Source organism: Podarcis filfolensis (genome assembly GCF_964270895.1).
Source record: "Podarcis filfolensis genome assembly, chromosome: 4".
NCBI lineage: Eukaryota > Metazoa > Chordata > Lepidosauria > Squamata > Lacertidae > Podarcis > Podarcis filfolensis.
The window spans coordinates 96,890,946-96,909,420 of NC_139607.1; the positions used below are offsets into that span (position 1 = coordinate 96,890,946).

Below are 18,475 nucleotides of genomic sequence, written 5' to 3' on the forward strand. Positions count from 1 at the left end.
GGTTTTGTCAAGTAATAACCTGAACATTCCAAGATATATTTTAAAATTCTCGGTCATAAAAGCAACACCTGAATGAAATATATATAATCTACTTAAAAGGAAACTCTCAATAACAGGAGAAATAACATAAAGACGATGTAACTGAAAACTGAGATTAACCCCCCCCCCAGTATTTTCTTATTGTTTTAGTCAGTCAAGAATGGTTATACAGTGGTGTCCCACAAGACGAACGCCTCGCAAGACGAAAAACCCGCTAGACGAAAGGGTTTTCCGTTTTTTGATGCGCTTCGCAAGACGAATTTCCCTATGGGCTTCCTTCGCAAGACGAAAGCCCATAGGGAAATCTCCAGGACAGCGGGGAAGCGCAGCGCGTCTTCCCCACTGTCCTCGGACCTCCTCCGAAGGCTGGCGGTGGGGCGTAGAGACCTCCTCCCGCCGCCAGCCTTCAGAAGGCTCCTCCGAAGGCTGGCGGTGGGGCGGAGAGACCTCCTCCCGCCGCCAGCCTTCGGAAGGCTGCTCCGAAGGCTGGCGGTGGGGCGGAGAGACCTCCCGCTGCCAGCCTTTGGAAGGCTCCTCCGAAGGCTGGCGGTGGGGCGGAGAGACCTTCTCCCCGCGCCAGCCTTCGGATGGCTGTCCTGAAGACTTGCAGTGGGAGGAGGGTTTTCCTTCCCACCGCCAACATTCAGAATGCTGTTCTGAATGTTGGCGGTGGGGAGGAAAAACCCTCCTCCCACCGCAAGCCCCGGGAACAGAGGAGAAGCGCTGCACGCCTTCCCCCCTGTTCCCGTACTTGTCCTGAAGGCTTGCGGTGGGGAGAAAAGCCCTTCTCCGCACCGCCAGCCTGGCAAGCGGTCTCCATAGGAACGCATTAATTGATTTTCAATGCATTCCTATGGGAAACCGTGCTTCGCAAGACGAAAAACTCGCAAGAAGAAAAAACTTGCGGAACGAATTAATTTCGTCTTGCGAGGCACCACTGTAAATCATATGCTCTATATAAAATAACCCATTAATATTACATTATACCAGAAACTTAGAACCATAGAATTGCAGAGTTGAAAGGGACCAAAGATCATCTAGTCCAACCCCGTGCAATGGGGCTTGAACCCACAATCATGAAATTAAGAGCCTCATGCTCTACCAACAGACTTATATTTCCATGAAAATATATTCCATTTTTAACAGATGCGTTTCAGCTCAACACAAGCTTTCTTCAAGCTGTAGGAATTTGTTATCTTTTAGGTACCAGGTCCTCATTCTAACCATATAATAGCCTAATAATAGCCTCTCTCGCCCCCAATTAATAAATTCACACATGGCAATTCTTAATAATTTTGACAGATTTCTTTCAGAGCTGTTGAATATTTCTACATGCCCACCTGGAAAGCCATATGGTATTGGTTCAGCACATCTCTAACACAAGTGCATCCTTATTTATTTTACTTAGTCATGCTGAGATTGAGATTTTTAATTGAGACCACATAACACTGGTTCTGAAAGACCTGCATTGGCTCCCAGTACATTTCTGAGCAAAATTCAAGGGTTGGTGCTGACCTTCAAAGCCCTAAACGGCCTTGGCCCAGTATATCTGAAGGAGCGTCTCCACCCCCATCGTTTTGCCCAGACACTGAGGTCCAGCTCCGAGGGCCTTCTGGCGGTTCCCTCCCTGCGAGAAGTGAGGTTACAGGGAACCAGGCAGAGGGCCTTCTCGGTAGTGGCGCCCTTCCATCAGATGTCAAGGAAATAAACAGCTATCTGACTTTTAGAAGACATCTGAAGGCAGCCCTGTTTAGGGAAAATTTTAATGTATGAAATTTTATCATGTTTTTAATATTCTGTTGGGAGCTGCTCAGAGTGGCTGGGAAAACCCAGCCAGATGGGTGGGTAATAATAATAATAATAATAATAATAATAATAATAATAATAATAATAATTACTATATGATGATGATGATGAAAATGCTCTTTTTATATTTTCATTAATCTCTACCTGATAATAATTTGATAATTCGGCTTTCAAATAATGCATTTTCATTCTTTTCATTCTCCATTAAACCACATAAAATTTAGATAACTCCTTCTGAGTCACCTGTAATTATACTAACAATTTTTCAAACCAAGTAAGTTACTGACCTACCTTTTTATATACTTCAAATGAAAATATTCAAACCAATTCTTTCTTTCCAATATTTTTATTATCTTTAAATAAATATTTTTCCCTTTATTCATTTTTTAAAAAGATTTAGGTGTACACATTCACGCTTTAGTCAGGGCCGTGTGTTTCCTGCAATTCTGCAAGAGTACAGAATATAGTGTTTATCATGGAGTTATTATTCATAATCTCGGCTTGCTTTTTTTAAAAAAGCACGTTTCTGACTGCTAAAATCTGTGAAATTCTATGCTCCTCCTCTGATTAGCAAAACCATGATAAATTATGTGAGAGCAGGAGTTGCAGAAATATGCAAATTTGTGTAATTGCATTAAGCTATGGCTCACAGTTTGGGACGCGGGTGGTGCTGTGTGTAAAACCTCAGTGCCTAGGACTTGCTGATCGTAAGGTCGGCGGTTCGAATCCCCGCAGCGGGGTGAGCTCCCGTCGTTCGGTCCCAGCTCCTGCCCACCTAGCAGTTTGAAAGCACTCCTAAGTGCAAGTAGATAAATAGGTACCGCTTTATAGCGGGAAGGTAAACGGCGTTTCCGTGTGCGGCACTGGTGCTGGCTTGCCAGCTGCAGCTTCGTCACGCTGGCCACGTGACCCGGAAGTGTCTTCGGACGGCGCCGGCTCCCGGCCTCTTGAGCGAGATCGAGCGCGCAGCCCTGGAGTCGGTCACGACTGGCCCGTACGGGCAGGGGTACCTTTACCTTTACGGCTCACAGTTTAGCTTAAAACTTTTGTCCCCCTCCCCAAGCATAAACTAACAGTAGTGATAAAGCCTTGAGGATTCCCCCCTAAGACTTGAAACGTAAGTTCAATTCATAGTTGCTTCCTCTCACAGAAGTCTGCTTTGCATGAGTCGTCTCTCTTCAAGATAACTTGAAGCTCTATCGCAGGAACGAATACTGTACACAGCAACTATGAGCATTGCTCATGCTACTTTGTGAAAGAGTAAAGCAGCTTTTAAGATACAGAACAGCCAACATCTGTTAGAAATGGCAATCAAGGCAGAATTTTACCTTTCGAAAATTACAGAACGAAGTGAAAAACAAAAACAAAACTAAGTTATGTTGTACAAATAGACAAATTTTTTCCTGCATTCCAAATTAGTCAACAGCTGAAGCAGAAACTGATTTTTTTTGTCGTCTTAATCCATTTTATGGCAATAGGCTCTCTACCCCTCAAAAAACCTCAAATTAGTTTGCTTTGCAGCCAATTCATATAAAATGCTCCTGTCTCTTGCGACAGCAGATACACTAAGTTGCACAGAATGCACTACAATGATTAAAAACTTTCTTTTTGTCCCCTGTGATCATTATCAAGCAGTATGTTAGAATTCTTGCTTTGTAGCAATGCTATTCTAATGTACAGGAAAAGCCTCTCTCGCCCCCAATATTTAATTGTAGCATGAACTAGCTATTGCATTTTATTCTCTCTTTGCAAAGAATTGACTTAGGAAGAAGCAATACTGGAGATTGACAGTACCAGCCTTTTATGTTTTCAGGATTTGTGTTCTCTCCAGCTGTGTTACTGACATCCCTAAACAGACATATACAAAGCTTTTTTTTTTCCACCTCAGGACAGTTTATACAGGAACCCTCTTATGACATCTAGACGTTTATTACAAGACATCAAGAGAAACAAGATTTAAAGAGTCAGATTTCCCAAGAGTAAAGAACCTCTGCTAGCAGCAGGGGAAAAAGTCACTGATCTAAAACATTTACTGTCTTATCTTGAGTAATCTGACATTCCACATTTGTACAATGTCAAGAATTTCAGATTTAACAGTTTAATTCAAGAGAGGGGAGGGGGCTTGTTCGTTCACCAGCATTCTAGTAGTGAATGTTTGGCATTATATATTAACAAAAGCCTTCTGTAGCACTCATTAAAATCCTGGAAAGAGCCTATTTGCTTGCACAACCCCCTCCCCCATCTGTTATGCATTACGCACATGTATTCATAACTGCTGTTTTATATGCATGACTTCGACATTAATAATTGCTACAAAAGAAGGCTAAAGATGGTAAACTGCATTCCCTCCGACCTTGTCTCTGAGGCAGAAGCTGGTGTTTTCAAGAAATCTTTCAAGCAAGGAAACCTTGTCCTATCAGAGGTATTTATGCAGCATGCGTCCAATGTTTACCTTCATTTTTTCTATAAGGGCACATAGAAAAAGCAAAAGGTTTTGTTTTAGATGACCAAGGTGGGGAAAATGCTTTGCCTAATTTTTTTTTATATGCTGATTTAAGTTCACATTTATCCTCCTAAACTACTCAGGGCCAGGAAACACCTTTGCACAAGCATAAAAATCATGTACCTACCTTATGCCTCCTTTAAAAAACAACCTCCTAGAAACAGAATATGCGTAACAGTTAACCTATGTCAACCAGGGGATGGGGAGAGATGTCATTTTTGGTACAAAATTGGTTTCCTCTGCAAATTCTTCAGATGGGCATTTTATACACAACTCATTCATTTGAAATTAAGTGAGATTGTCATGTTCGGGCCTTCTTGTTACTGCCCCATTAAGATTTGCTAGATTTGGGGCAGACCTGCCAAGCCAGCGAACCCTGCAGGGCCTCAGTTATAACATGCCGGTCTTGTACTGCAGCCTGCCAAGCGCTTGGTAAATATAATTTATGTAGCCCCAGGTAAACTTCAAAACAAGAGCTTGAGTCTCTGTCTTGTGCGCTCTGTTGGTTGCTAACAGAAAACAGGCAGCCATGAGTTTGACAGTTCTGCCCTAAAAGGGAGATTCCACCATGCTCTCTGAGAAGGGAGGGCCTCTTCTCAAAGCAGCAAAGACTTCAAAACCAGGGGAACTCCTAGAATCAATAAAAGGGAAGGGGTGGGGATAGAAACACGGTAGAAGTATTAGCCATGTCAGGAGACTGGTGTAGAATGGACATAGGGGATAGCAAGAAGGCGTGAGCCAAGGTTAGAGAGCACAATAGTGAGGACATTTCTGGTGCACTTCTAACCAGTCCCTGCTATTACATTGGGAAAGGGAGATATCCATGCATGCGTCCAGACAGACAATTAACAACAGACCCATTCACATTGGATGACTTCCTAAGTTGTAGTTAAAAGCAGCGTTTGAAATTCACCAGGTGCATTTTGCACCCGGCTATCCGTCACCTGCGACCAAGTGAAGATGCCCAGGCGCCACGATGTTGCCTGAAGTCTCCACCATCTGGAGATGCATGCCTGGGGATCCTCGGATTTTGACTATTTTCACACACTAGCAACACATCCCGTAGAATTCCATCCATCATATTTTATCCGCACGATCAGAAAGTTCTATTGAAAAACGCGGTTTTGGGGCCTTCTGGCCCAAAAATGGCAACTAGGTTTCCATTTTGGCAACTATAACACTGGTTTTAAGGAGCTATTTGGCGCCTATCTGAGTTTCTAACATTGGTTAAGAATCTGTTGCGTAAGACGGTTGACCCAAAGTTTCTTGCTGTCCCCACCATTCATTCTGCTGGATCCCCCTGCCTCTTTCTACAAATAAAATACTAGGGAAGGACAAAGGAAGCATTGAGAAAAAGCATACACAAGAGTTAGGGGAAGCTTTTCAATCCAATGGGAATGGAATGATGGAAGCCAACAATTCTCTCTCTCTCTCTCTCTCTCTCTCTCTCTCTCTCTCTCTCTCTCTTTTCCTTTTAAGGGCTGCTAGCTAGCTGCACCATGCGTTATATAAGTGTAGTTTATACGTTCAAAGATACATTTTGGACTTTCCAGGGGAACAGAAAGGCTAGCAACAGTACCCATGGGAATCACCTAAAACTGGTGAGAGGGGGATACATCAGTTCCTCCTCTATACATAACTGTGGTGGAAACTAGTATTATGTGGTCTGGCTTTTAAAAGAGTTCTTCCTCCTTATACCAAAACAAGCAAGCAGTGTGTGTGTGTGTGTGTGTGTGTGTGTGTGTGTACATACGCGCACACACACACACACTTGACAGAACTTGGCAGGTTCATGAACAGCTCCAGTTTCAGAAGATCTGCAACAAACGTACCACTGCCGACAGAATGTAGCCTCCTTATATATTGTTTGCTGCAACTGGCGAGCTAGTTTATAGCCCTGATTAACAAATAATATTCTCCACACCATCTTGAAATGGATGCCTTTATAAAGCAATGCCACTGCAAGATCTTAAGTCAAGATGCAGCAAAGCGTTGCTTAAATGAATGGAAAAGACTAGCTTCAGAGAGCTAGAGCTAGATGACAGCTTTGTGGCTTTGAGTCTGTTTTAATACAGTGTTTATAAATCAGCTTTCTGCCTTGTACCAAGAACTGTCACAAGTTATAATTTATAAAATTTACAGTTATAAAGGCTCTTTAAGGAAGTTCACACTGCAGGAGGGAAAGGCAGTGTGATTTTGTTTTGCTTAAAATAATTACTAATTACTATTTAAATTTACCATTTACCGCATAACACAATTGGCCAACTATTTTTTGGCATGTGTGGCACAGGAAAAAAAGCCCAAGCTAAGACTGTACCACTCTAGTTCCATACACGGCTCGCTGCCACTCATTGTGAAAGTAGATTGTGATATTTTTGTTTAAAAAGTATTTAAGTGCCTACCAATTGCATTCTTTTCTTTGTTTCCTTTTCCTATGTCAATGCATGGAGTCAGATTAAGCCCTCCCATTATCTTAGGAAGCTGGTGCATTTGAGCTCAGAGAAACAGACTTCTAATGATTCTCAGAAGATCATGAAGACTCAAACTAAATTTGGCACACCTGCCAGCACATCCTCTTTCTATCACCCTTGTAGCTTTCAAATTGAAGTGAAACTGAAATTCAGTGCAGGAAACAGGCTGGGATCGTAAAGGTTTAGAAAGTTACGGTGGAGCAGGGGCCAAAAGCTAATAAAGGCATTGAACGGTAACAGAAAGGAGCACGTTCATGAAGGCAGAGTACCCAGACTTCAAAATGAACAAGATTGTGATTGTGGTGATCTTCTCAGGTATACTAACAAGTGTGGAAGAACCTCATTTGACAAGGAGAATCTTTCAAGTGCTCTGGTACACAATCTGATTCTAGTTTTGTATTCCACTGGTGAATGCAAGACACCCATCTGTACAGTCCAGTGTCAAATACCTGCTGGGGCTGCCAGAGTCTGCTCACAGTTTTTGCCAGTTGTCCAATGCTATCTTTTCCCCTTTAGTTATTCTCCATGGTCCCCCAAGACTTTTATACCAGGCTGAGTGCAGGCAGTCTTTTTTAAAGTTTCTCTCACATGTATATAATGCTCTGAGTCAGAGTTCAGGAAAAGTAAGTACTACACCTGTCCAGCAAATATAAAAAGGAATTTATTCTTTTAAGACATGTGGACTTTTCCACCCAGCTTTACTATAACATCCAATGATGGAAACCGAAGGAAAAAACCATTGTTGCATTTACAATTGTAAGGCAATAAAACATGGGTAAATATATGACTTGCTAGCAAAGGGAAGCTTCTCTATGTCTGTGCTGCCACTTGTTTTCAAAAGGATGAAGCTTTTCCAGTGACTCAAAGTCTCCAGGTCTAATTTTTCCAACACTAGTTGCCGTTCTGCCATCACTCTCAACATGCACTTTAAAAGCTACTTATCCAAGTTTTCTTTTAAAACCTTATTTATGAACATTATCTCCCACCTTTCTGAACCTAAATCCAATCAAGACAGCTTTCAAATAACATTCAATTATATACACAACAGTAGCATATTAAAGGGGGGGGACATAGCAGGATCTGCCCCACATGATAGTAGATGGTGGATCACCCTGTGTTGCTGGGGGGTGACGACGACAGTACAACTGAGGCAGGCCCTGATACGGTCTTTTTCAGTCTGCCTCCCACTCCCTGCAATCTCTCCCACACGACAGATTTTCAAGAAACTGCATGGAAGAGATATATGCTCAATCCATAAATAAATGGCCTAGTAAAGAGCCACATTGTCCCTTATAGTTGACGATGCCTCCACTTTTTGAAACATTCTTGGGATCCTAAGCCATTCTCCAATACCAAACTGATGTGATGAAAATGATGCGACACCCTGTGTAGAAAAGGCACAAGGGTTCAAACTGAGCTGGGGAGGAGTAAAATCTAGGTGACCGCAAATTGTGGACCCCTGAATACAACCACCAAGGGCTATTCCAGCTTTATTAGGGTTACTTTACACATCATTTGATGACCTGAGTTTGCTTATGAGCAGTGCTTTTTTTCTTAAAAAAAAATGTTTAGGGCCACTCTCATTTTCCCACTCATACTGAAATACTGCCCCTCAATGAGGCCAAACTTAAGATTCACAAAATGTTTAGGGGTATGTGTACCCCTGTGTCCCCCCAGAAAAAAGCACTGCTTATGAGCCATTACAAAACAGACAGCAGAGACAGCACCATCACACGTGGTATTTTGATGGAGTGAGTTTACACGCTGGCTTGCAAGCCTTCAAGCTCTGACTGTAAGACATGGTATACATGCATGAACTGGTCCTTAAATCTCAAAAGTGCTGTTTCTACCAGTGCAGCTCACCTGTATCCCTCAACGAATGTATATGCAATTGACTGCGCAAGTTTCAACAGGCACCCACAAACCATTTCTGCAGGAAAGCCTTTGCACACTATTGCGCTTTGCTACACCCCCACATTAAACAGGGTTGGGGTTTTTTGTCAGTTTGTATTATTTGATCATGAATGTTGCAGTATTTGACAAGAAACTTCTCCAATGTTAAGCCCTTGGCTCTCAGCTTGAGCAAAATGCCTGGGAACTTCAGCTTATGCTTATGAAAAGGTTAGCAGTGCAGAGAACACATGAACCTCAAGGCTCCAAAAGCAAAAGGCAGTTTTAAAACAAATAAACAAACAAACTTTGGGATTATTTGTTGTTTTGCAACGTTTTGGCAAAATATTTCCGGATGCCTGGAACCGGAACAAGTGAATCTCACTGCTGACAAGAAGCCATTCCTCCAGCCTGCTGTTTTACCACTTGGCTGCGGCTTCATTTCTGGATGTCACCCTCTGCGCTTTTGAATGCGCAGATTCTGCTTGTTTAATTCTTTTACACCATTAACATTTGAAAATGCTTCCAAGATTCTTCAGAGGCACAGGACAAGTTTTAAACGTAATGCAGAAAATTATTTTCCTTCTGGTCCTATGTTTCAAAGGTCATGTTGATTTTTCATATGTAAAGTTTTGCCAGGTTGTAAATGCAAACAAAAAGTCCACATTGAGAAATAATATTTCCTTCCTGTTGGTTCATGTTCTGTTATGCAAGGACTATTATATAACCTAGACTGCCTCAGGTTCCAAAGAATAAAACACTTTAAATAGTGCACGCAGCTGCTTTCTCTGCTGCCAAGCGGAAGATATGTTGTTTTCCTTTGATTACCTATAGATATTTAGTATTAGACCACTACACATAATAAAAACTATCTAGTTTCAAGAGGTCCAGCCACTTACATCTTAAGTTGGGAAATAAAGTTCTGTCTTTGACACACTGTGTTCACTCTACTGCCCCAAATTCTAAAAAGCAACTACCCCTATAAAGGCTATTATGTAAATCTTTCTGCCACGGAGGGTTTCCCGTTTAGTTCCTTGGAAAATAAAACTAGACATGGGGACTGACAACTCCTTCACTAACCATTGTCTTTTCACTGTGGTTTAAGGCAAAGGTTCAACCAGTATGAAACATCGATTCTTCCTACCTGGCTGTCATTTATTACTGACCAGAAGCGATATGCAACAATACTGGACAGGTGGCAGTCAGTTACGACACTGTGAAATTGTAAACTTGGCTTTATAGCTTTACTAGAAGCAATTAAATGACGTCTCGTTTTAGCACAGAAACTGTGTCACCCAAGATTTTGCATGCAGAAGTCAGATTCTATTGTCCTGACACCATATCTATTTAGGACTTGTAAGTTCTATATAAAACCTTTTAACCCCAGCAGCATGAATATATATATGTAAACACCAAGAGGAAAAATATTCTAGTCTGTGTAACTGTTTTAAAAATGGAAAAGCCACATACTGTAAAGGATTACAATGCGTTGCTATTGGCAACAAAGCTTAAAAAAAAATCAGATTGGGGCATCTAGAATTCCCTTAGCAATAGAAGAAGTAAATCCTAGGCTGCAATTCTGCTTTCATCAGAAAGACACTGGAGTACATCAAATGCTTAGAAGAACATTTCATCCTAGACACAATGGAGTACCAAGACTGGTGGTTTTTCCCAGGGGGGAGGGGCAGGGCGGGGTAGCTATGGAAGAAGGTAATCATAGAATTGCTTGCATTAAAATGAAAGCTGCTAGTAACACATGGGCTCAATTTTATATACGATTTTATATATACAATGACAAATATGCTAGAAATACATCATAAAAGCCCTGACTGGCTTTTGCTGTTGGTAATTACTTCATCTAGACCAGTGATGACCAAACTCGGCCCTCCTGCTGTTTTGGGACTACAACTCCCATCACCCCCAGCTAACAGAACCAGTGGTCAGGGATGATGGGAACTGTAGTCCCAAATAGCTGGAGGACCAAGTTTGGCAATCACTGGTCTAGACAGTATTAAGCTACCCTTTAATTAATTTTTTTACTGAACGAAGAACAAAAGTAGTACAAGTAATTTCTACAAAATCAATCCTCTTTCATATTTCCGGGAATTAGCAGGCAATAGCTAGTGCTGTCCCTCTAACAAGAATGCTGATACAACAATCCAATGGGTTATCTCTTCACATATTGTTTATATATATATCACCAGATGAACTCAAGGGCTGGCTCAATGTCTGGACTCCAAAGTATGCTACCTGTACCCTACAATCCTTGGAGACTCATGTACCACCAACATATTTAACAGTGGAAAACAGCCACTGGGTATCCTTTATTAACTGGCAAAACCATTGAAGAGGTATTTTCTGTTAAAGCTCCACTCAATCCTGAGAGTTAACAAAAAGTCTGCGCATCCTTAAGAACATATAAAGTTTATTTGAGCAAGCATGTGAGTTTTGCAACTACTATCTCACCAGTTCCAGCAGAGAATTCAACAGCCCCCTGACCACTTGGTCAAACTATCAAGTGCCTCCTCTGGTAGCAAAGACCTGCAACCCTGGAATAGAGTTGCACGCAAACTGCACATGCGATCCTGTATCCCTTTCTGAGTCGAGCATAAAAGCAGCTCTTTCCTCCAAGGAAGAAATGTCATCACTCACTGTGATTCAGGAACCTCCTGTGTCCACAGCGAACCATCAGATACACCTATTAATGTACTAAGATAGCATCAGAATTAGAATGACCTTCCAATTATAAATGCCAGTGCAAATAAAAATGTATTGCAGCCCTTCCAGGAAGTGCTTGAGTTTATTGGCAAATCTCCAGAAAGAGTGCCAGAACTGCAGGATACCCCATAATACAAGCTTGATGCAAAGTTGAGAGGTCAAGATCACAACGGAACACACAGAGGAGGGCAGCTTCTAAATATGGGAAGGATCCAAAGTGCTGACAGCTCATAAAGCAAAACCCAGCTTCTCGTACTGAACCTGGTTGACATGGAGCATTGGTCTGACGCACTCTGTGAACTTGGAGGATTCTGCATGCACAACACATCCACTGCCATCCCAGAAAGCATAGGCGGGAAGAATATTGGAAAATAATACAGTATGCAGTCTAGCATCTTCTTCTCAGCACCCAACCAAAAACAGGACATGAGCACGATCGCCCTCTCAAGCTTTTCAAGGTGTAGCAACCAGAACTGTAAACAATATTCTAAGAGTGAACATGATATACATTTATATAAAGGCATTGCAATGTGGGTTTATTTTTGATCTTCTTGCTAATGATGCTCGGTGTGGAATCTGCCTTTCACAGCTGCTGTGTACTGGGTTGACGTTCCATTGAACAATCCCCCACTACCCCAAGACCTCTTTCCTGCTTAGCCACCATCAACTCAGTCTATATCTGTGTATAGTTGAAAGAAGAATTTTTGTCCCAGTGTGCATCGCATTAAGCTTTCACTGAATAACATTTGCCATTGTCTTGCCTGCTCAAAGCATTTCAAGAGATCATTTTGGAGCTCTTTGAAATCCCTTTGTGTTCATTGCCCACACAAACAATCTGGAGTCTTCCACAACTTGACCACCTCATTGCTCACCCCTTCTGGTCATTATATCTCACAGATCTACAATACAGCAGAAGTATGAGCTTGCAAAGTGATAACCAAGCAATATCTGTTCAGGTCTTGGAAGGAATGGAAATTTTAAGCTGCAGTAGCTTACACTCGTGATCCAATGTTTGTGTACTCTGGTGGAGTCACATGACTTTAGAAAAGAAAGAACAGTTGTATGGACATAGAACTGAATTTTGATATTTGCAAAGGTGTTACAGCTAAGACACGCAGTCAAGGTCACAGTGCTCATTGATGTTTGGATTTGCAGATGATAAAAGAAGGTACTGTTTCATGAAGTCAAAGCATTCCATGGCACATACCAAAAGCATACCGGTATGGTGCAGTTTTAGCTTGACACACAATTCTATCTGAAGCAGCTGCAAGCTTCACAAACACATCAATGAAAAAGCAGAACCGCGTGATATCTGTCCCCTCGTGTTATCGTAATCTTTGAACATGTCACCTATGCATGACCCATTTTATGGATATACTACACCACATGGTGCCAATTTATGTCACAGATAAACAAAAGTCTGGCTCTTTGGTATTCTGTAGTCAAAGCAAGATAAAAATCTATAGGAATTATAGCAAGAAACACTATAATATCCACTATGGAAATTTGCAACCAACATTTAAACTTGCCAGAAAGGAGGGTTGGACCCCATCATTGTTAACGATACATATGACGTATTAGTTATACACAATGAAGTAAATGTATATTTTTTCTTTAAAAGGGTGTTGTGTGCCAGGCTGGAGGGTTTATAACTGCCAAGGCCATCTTTTTTATTCACAAATCCCCAGGGCAACGGTTTCGACTCAACTCAGAAAATCTAACATGCTAGTTGAAACCATGGGTTGTATTCAATATAGCGCTCAGCAGATTGTGAAGGAAAAATCTCGTGCTGGTGCGACAATGGAATTATCTCCCCCTTTCATCCCCCGACACCCCTTTAAAATAATTCTGTGGTTCCCCCAAACCCTCCGGAGAAATTAATGGGGGAACAGGAAATCCTCTTATGTGAGCATTAACCCATGTACTAGCAAAAATGCTGCCCCATATTTGTACAGCCAGGAGGGAAGTGGCAGGGATGCCTTATTCACAAATGGAATGCCACTCATGGTTCTTGGGATCCAACCGATAGTTCCAAATATTGGCTAAAATGTCACTGCGATCAAAGTTAATCTACCAAATCTTCCAAGGCTATATTATGGGATACATAATTTTCCAGAGCCAAGATTAATGTAAATCTTCACCAGCCTAAGTTTCTGGACTGTACTGAGGGACAGCCCCACATATTTCATATTGCAGTAATCTAACCTAGAAGTCACCAGAACATGGATGACAGAGGCTAGGCTATCCCTGCGCAGATAGGGGCACAGCTGGGCCACCAGCCAAAGCTGATGGAAGGCTCTTCATGTCACCAAGGCCACCTGTGCCTCAGACAACAGTAATGGATCCCAAAGTACCCTAAACTACGTATCTGCTCCCCATCAAGAGCAGGCAACCTCCCATCCATCCGGTCTAGGGAACTACCCACTAACAGTACCTCAGTCTTTTCTGGATTGAGCTTCAGTTTGTTGGCTCTCACCCAGGCCATTACTGAGACAAGACAATGGTCCAGCACATCCACTGCCCCACCTTCAGATGTAAATGAGAAGAAGAGCTGTGTGTCATCAGCATATTGCTGACAACAGGCTCGAAAACTCGGGATGACCCCACTTAGCAGTTTCATGCCGATGTTAAGCAATATGGGGGATAAAACTGAACCCTGAGCGACCCCCCATTGAAGGCTCCAAGGGGCCACATAGCACTCGGCAAGCATCGCCCTCTGGAAACGGCCATCGAAGTAGGACTGGAACCACCACAACACAGTGTCATCCCACAACCCTGCAAAGTAGGACAGCTACTCCAGAAGGATAGCATGGTTGATGGTATGAAAAGCCACTGAGATGTTGAGGAGAATTCACAGGGATACATTTCCTTTGTCTCTCCCCCAACAGAAGTCATCATACAGGATGACCAAAGCAGTTTCTGTGCCAAACCCAGGCCTAAGTCCCAACTGAAACGGATCCAGTATGCATACTGTATGGGTGGAGGGGAGAGGGGTTATTGGTTTGTGTCTTTCTGTTCCTGTTTTTATTGTGTATTTTGTGCTTTTATATTGCATTACGCTGTGAACAGCCCTGAGAATCTGCCAATGAAGGGTGATATACTAATTTAATCAATAAATAAAACAAATAAATGGCAACATGTGATCTAAATATTGCTCCATTTCAAAACAAAACAGCTTCATGAAAAGCAGCATGTCTTTCAGAGAACTTGAAATGCCAATGGTGTTGAAGTTACACGGAGGGTTTTGACTAGCATGTGTCTATAAGACCTTAGCTAGAAAGTTCTAGTAATAATAGAAAGAAATGCTGGGTTATCTCACCCCTGAAACTACTACTGTTCCAAATATCCTAAGGCTAGTAGGGAAAGCAGTTGGACTCACAAACTCTGGCACAAAGAACAGTCTAGAGGCTACCAGCAAATAAGTAAAATGTTTGTTTCTTTGTTTGTTTATTACATTTCTATAGTGCTCTTCATCCCAAGATCACAGAGTGGTTTACAATATAAAATAGTCTGGTAACTATAATGAAGAATAATTGCTAGATGTAGCTGATTTTCTTTCAAGAGAGTTTTGGGGTGGTTTTTTTGGTGTGTTTTTTTTAAAAAGACCTGGCATTAGTAAGAAAATAATTATGGTGGAGAATGAAGGAGTGGCAGAAACTGTATTAGGTGCCCCCAAGGAAAGAAACCTAGGAAATATTATCTGTTTTTCAAAAATTACCTGTCTGTTGTAATAAGAGTACGACTGAAAGGCACCAACACTTTTAATTTAATTCCTTCAAAAAGAAGCAAAATCCAGAGCTCTCTCCATGCTATGCATTAATGTCCTTTCAATATAACATTTCCCCTGCTCAATATTGTTAAAGCATTTGCTTTGAGAGAGATGCAAATCAAACAGCAAGCTATAGTCTCACAATTCAGCCACTAAGTATTGCATTTCTCAATTTCCTCCCTCTTTCCTCTAATCAGATTCCTGATCACAGATCCCTGTTTATCATATTTGCTGTACATGTTGTATTCTATGGCTCACGCAACACATTAAGTTGTGCCTGCTAGCTGTATTTGCTTTTAAGATTTCCACTACATGCTCAGGTGCACTCCCGAACACAAGGCAGTCTCTTCTACAGTAAACAAAAAATGCTAAAGCTGGAAGGCAGACTCAGAAGCTTTTCTTGTAACTGGAAAGTTTGAAAGGAAAGGAAATTCAGATTGCTGGTGTCTGGAAAAAGGACAAGGTAAATATCAATAGTATTTGGAAAACCTTCAGTGCAAAGAGAGTCTAGAAATCTGATCAGTCTTAATAATTCTTTCTAGAGCCGTGACTTTGATTAGTGGAAAGAATTGCTTTTTTACTAACATCTACTCAAAGAGCTCCTGCCAACCTAGCAGTTCGAAAGCACATAAAAAGTGCAAGTAGATAAATAGGTACCGCTTCGGCGGGAAGGTAAACGGCATTTCCGTGCGCTGCTCTGGTTCGCCAGAAGCGGCTTAGTCATACTGGCCACATGACCCGGAAGCTGTACGTCAGCTCCCTTGGCCAATAAAGCGAGATGAGTCCCGCAACCCCAGAGTTGTCTGCGACTGGACCTAACAGTCAGGGGTCCCTTTACCTTGCTCAAAGAGCAGAAGACCTTAATATGTTCACCTCTGATCCTTTTCACACGGTAAACCAAGTTGTAGCTGCTAAGATATGTGTTAAAGAAGATGTGAATTACAGTTATTCAAAACACATTTTATTTGTAGGAGTTTTTCTCCAAGTACCCTTTTCTCACCCTGTTCTTCAATTTCTATACATTAGGAGAAAATTGAATTCAATAACTGCTTTTATTCCCATGTTGAGTCTCTACAATGCCACAGTCTATGTCGAATAGGCATCTTGATTTTGAAGTCTATTTCTTGAACATATTTCTCTAATTAGTGCTTGGAATCTGTGTCACTTGTTAACTAACACATTGTTACAACAATGTAATGAAATAATGTTTCTGCTTTGATGCTTTTATGTTTTGTTAGGTACATCATCAATGACAGGCTATACTCAGTTATTCAGTTTAAGACATATAACCAATAATCAAAACATGATCTGCTTACGATACCTGAGTTAGCAGTATGTAGCATCTTCTGACTTCACCCCATAATTTCAAACTTGTGTAGGACTAGGCTCTTCCCAAATTTAGATACAGTACTTTAATCTATTCCTGCCTCCTACTGAGATACTTGTTGGATAGAAACCACATAACCAAGTATTCTTTATCTACACTTATTTTTCTATTTTTCTATTTATTTATTTTTTTTGCAGTGACATAAAAGATGGAAGAATAACTCACCAAGCTTTTATGTCTTTTGAGAATGATTGGCAGTGGTTTAGTCTTGTTGGCCACATGAGCCAGAAAGCTGCCTGTGGACAAACGCTGGCTCCCTCGACTTGAAGCAAGATGAGCGCTGCACCCCATAGTCGCCTTTGACTGGACTTAACCGTCCAGGAGTCCTTTACCTTTTACCTTAGTACATAGTAAATTACAGTGGTGCCTCGCAAGACGAAATGAATTCGTTCCGCGAGTCTTTTCGTCTTGCGCGGTTTTTCGTCTTGCGAAGCACGGTCCGTCGCAACTGCACCTCTTCAAGCGGCTTTAAGAAAAAAGGAAACAAACTCGCAAGACGTTTTCATCTTGCGAAGCAAGCCCATAGGGAAAATCGTCTTGCGGAGCAACTCAAAAAACGAAAAACTCTTTCGTCTTGCGAGTTTTTCGTCTTCCGAGGCATTCGTCTTGCGAGGTAGCACTGTATAGCTTTGACTGGCCGGCTAAACTAGGTGAGTGTAGCCAAATGAGTCTTAAACCCTCAGTGAGTTAAGGACTATCCCTGCATTCAAAGACAGGCTCTGGCGGATTGCGTAGACAAGACCAATAGCAGGTCCAATGGTCAAGAAGGTGGTTTCTGCACGAGCTGTAGAGGGAAGTGAGGGGCAGATGGGGCTCATCAACCTGGGAAGGAAGCCCGTCTAGGGAAAGGAAAACAGATCCTAAACCTCTGCTGCCTTGTGGGATATCTTCATGAGAAGAAAAGGCTAAGGAGTAAACCCTACACAAATCTAGAGAGGAGTCCCTAAGATGGTTGGATGGTGCCTTGTACGCCTCCTTCCAGCAACTCCTGCAGCTAAGCTGGTACCAAATGTATTGTTCTGCTTTTCTTTGGACTACACAGCGAGGCTGAGAGGGAGATTTTGTTGTCTGGGCTTCTCAGGACCTCCAGACACACTGCCCAGGCTTGTGCCTCGGGGAGGTCACTTCAGTACTACTAATGCAGTGGTTTGACTTCACCCCCCAAAGTACACTCCATTCTCTCTGGAGACAGATGGATGCCAACAAAATTAGTGGAAAGATGGTTAGGGAGCTGAGCTTTATTCGGTTGGTTGGTTGGTGGGTGGATGGCCCTGCATTTGGGCAGAGGATATGGTAGGTGGGTCTTACACAATTTGTGACCTACCAAGCTGCAAGCCAGCCATATATTGGGGTGTGTGTCAGATGCCTGACAATCCCCCTGGCATTATAGTTCCAGACAGGCAGCAAGAACAAAATGTTTACTGACCCACCGTGCCCCCCTTCCCTCCATTTGGTGTGATGGATCACAAGGTACAAGAGTTGAACTGGATGGCCAAATTGTGCCTTGGTTCCTTTCAGTTTTACTATTATTCAATTCCAGCACTGGCAAAACGCATACATGCAACTTGGAAAAACCCACTAGCTCAATTCATAGAGTGAAAAAGATAGACAGTAAGTCAGTGGTCAAAAAAAGCACATTATCAGTGAGAAAGCTTCAATAATAACACCTCTGTTCAGGCAATGCCTCATGAAGAATCAGTACAGAACTGAATCTTATTTGCAGTGGGTGTGTTCTGTCTTTCATGTGGCTATTTCGTGTTTACCAACTCCCTTCCTCTGAAGACATGGTAAAGCTGGGAGAGCTTCAGGAAGTGGTGGGTGGATTTCAGTGGTTGGCATTAAGTCAGCCAGTTTGTTTTGAAAAGAAATAGAGAAATCAATGGAAGATGTGT

The 18,475-nt window shown here is 42.0% G+C and overlaps 1 protein-coding gene across 7 annotated transcripts in view; it reads right to left on the reverse strand.

The window, feature by feature from the left end:
• The window catches only part of FCHSD2 (FCH and double SH3 domains 2), a 141,023-nt gene that overhangs the window by 111,970 nt on the left and 10,578 nt on the right, over positions 1 to 18,475 (reverse strand). The gene's annotated exons all lie outside the window — the stretch shown is intronic.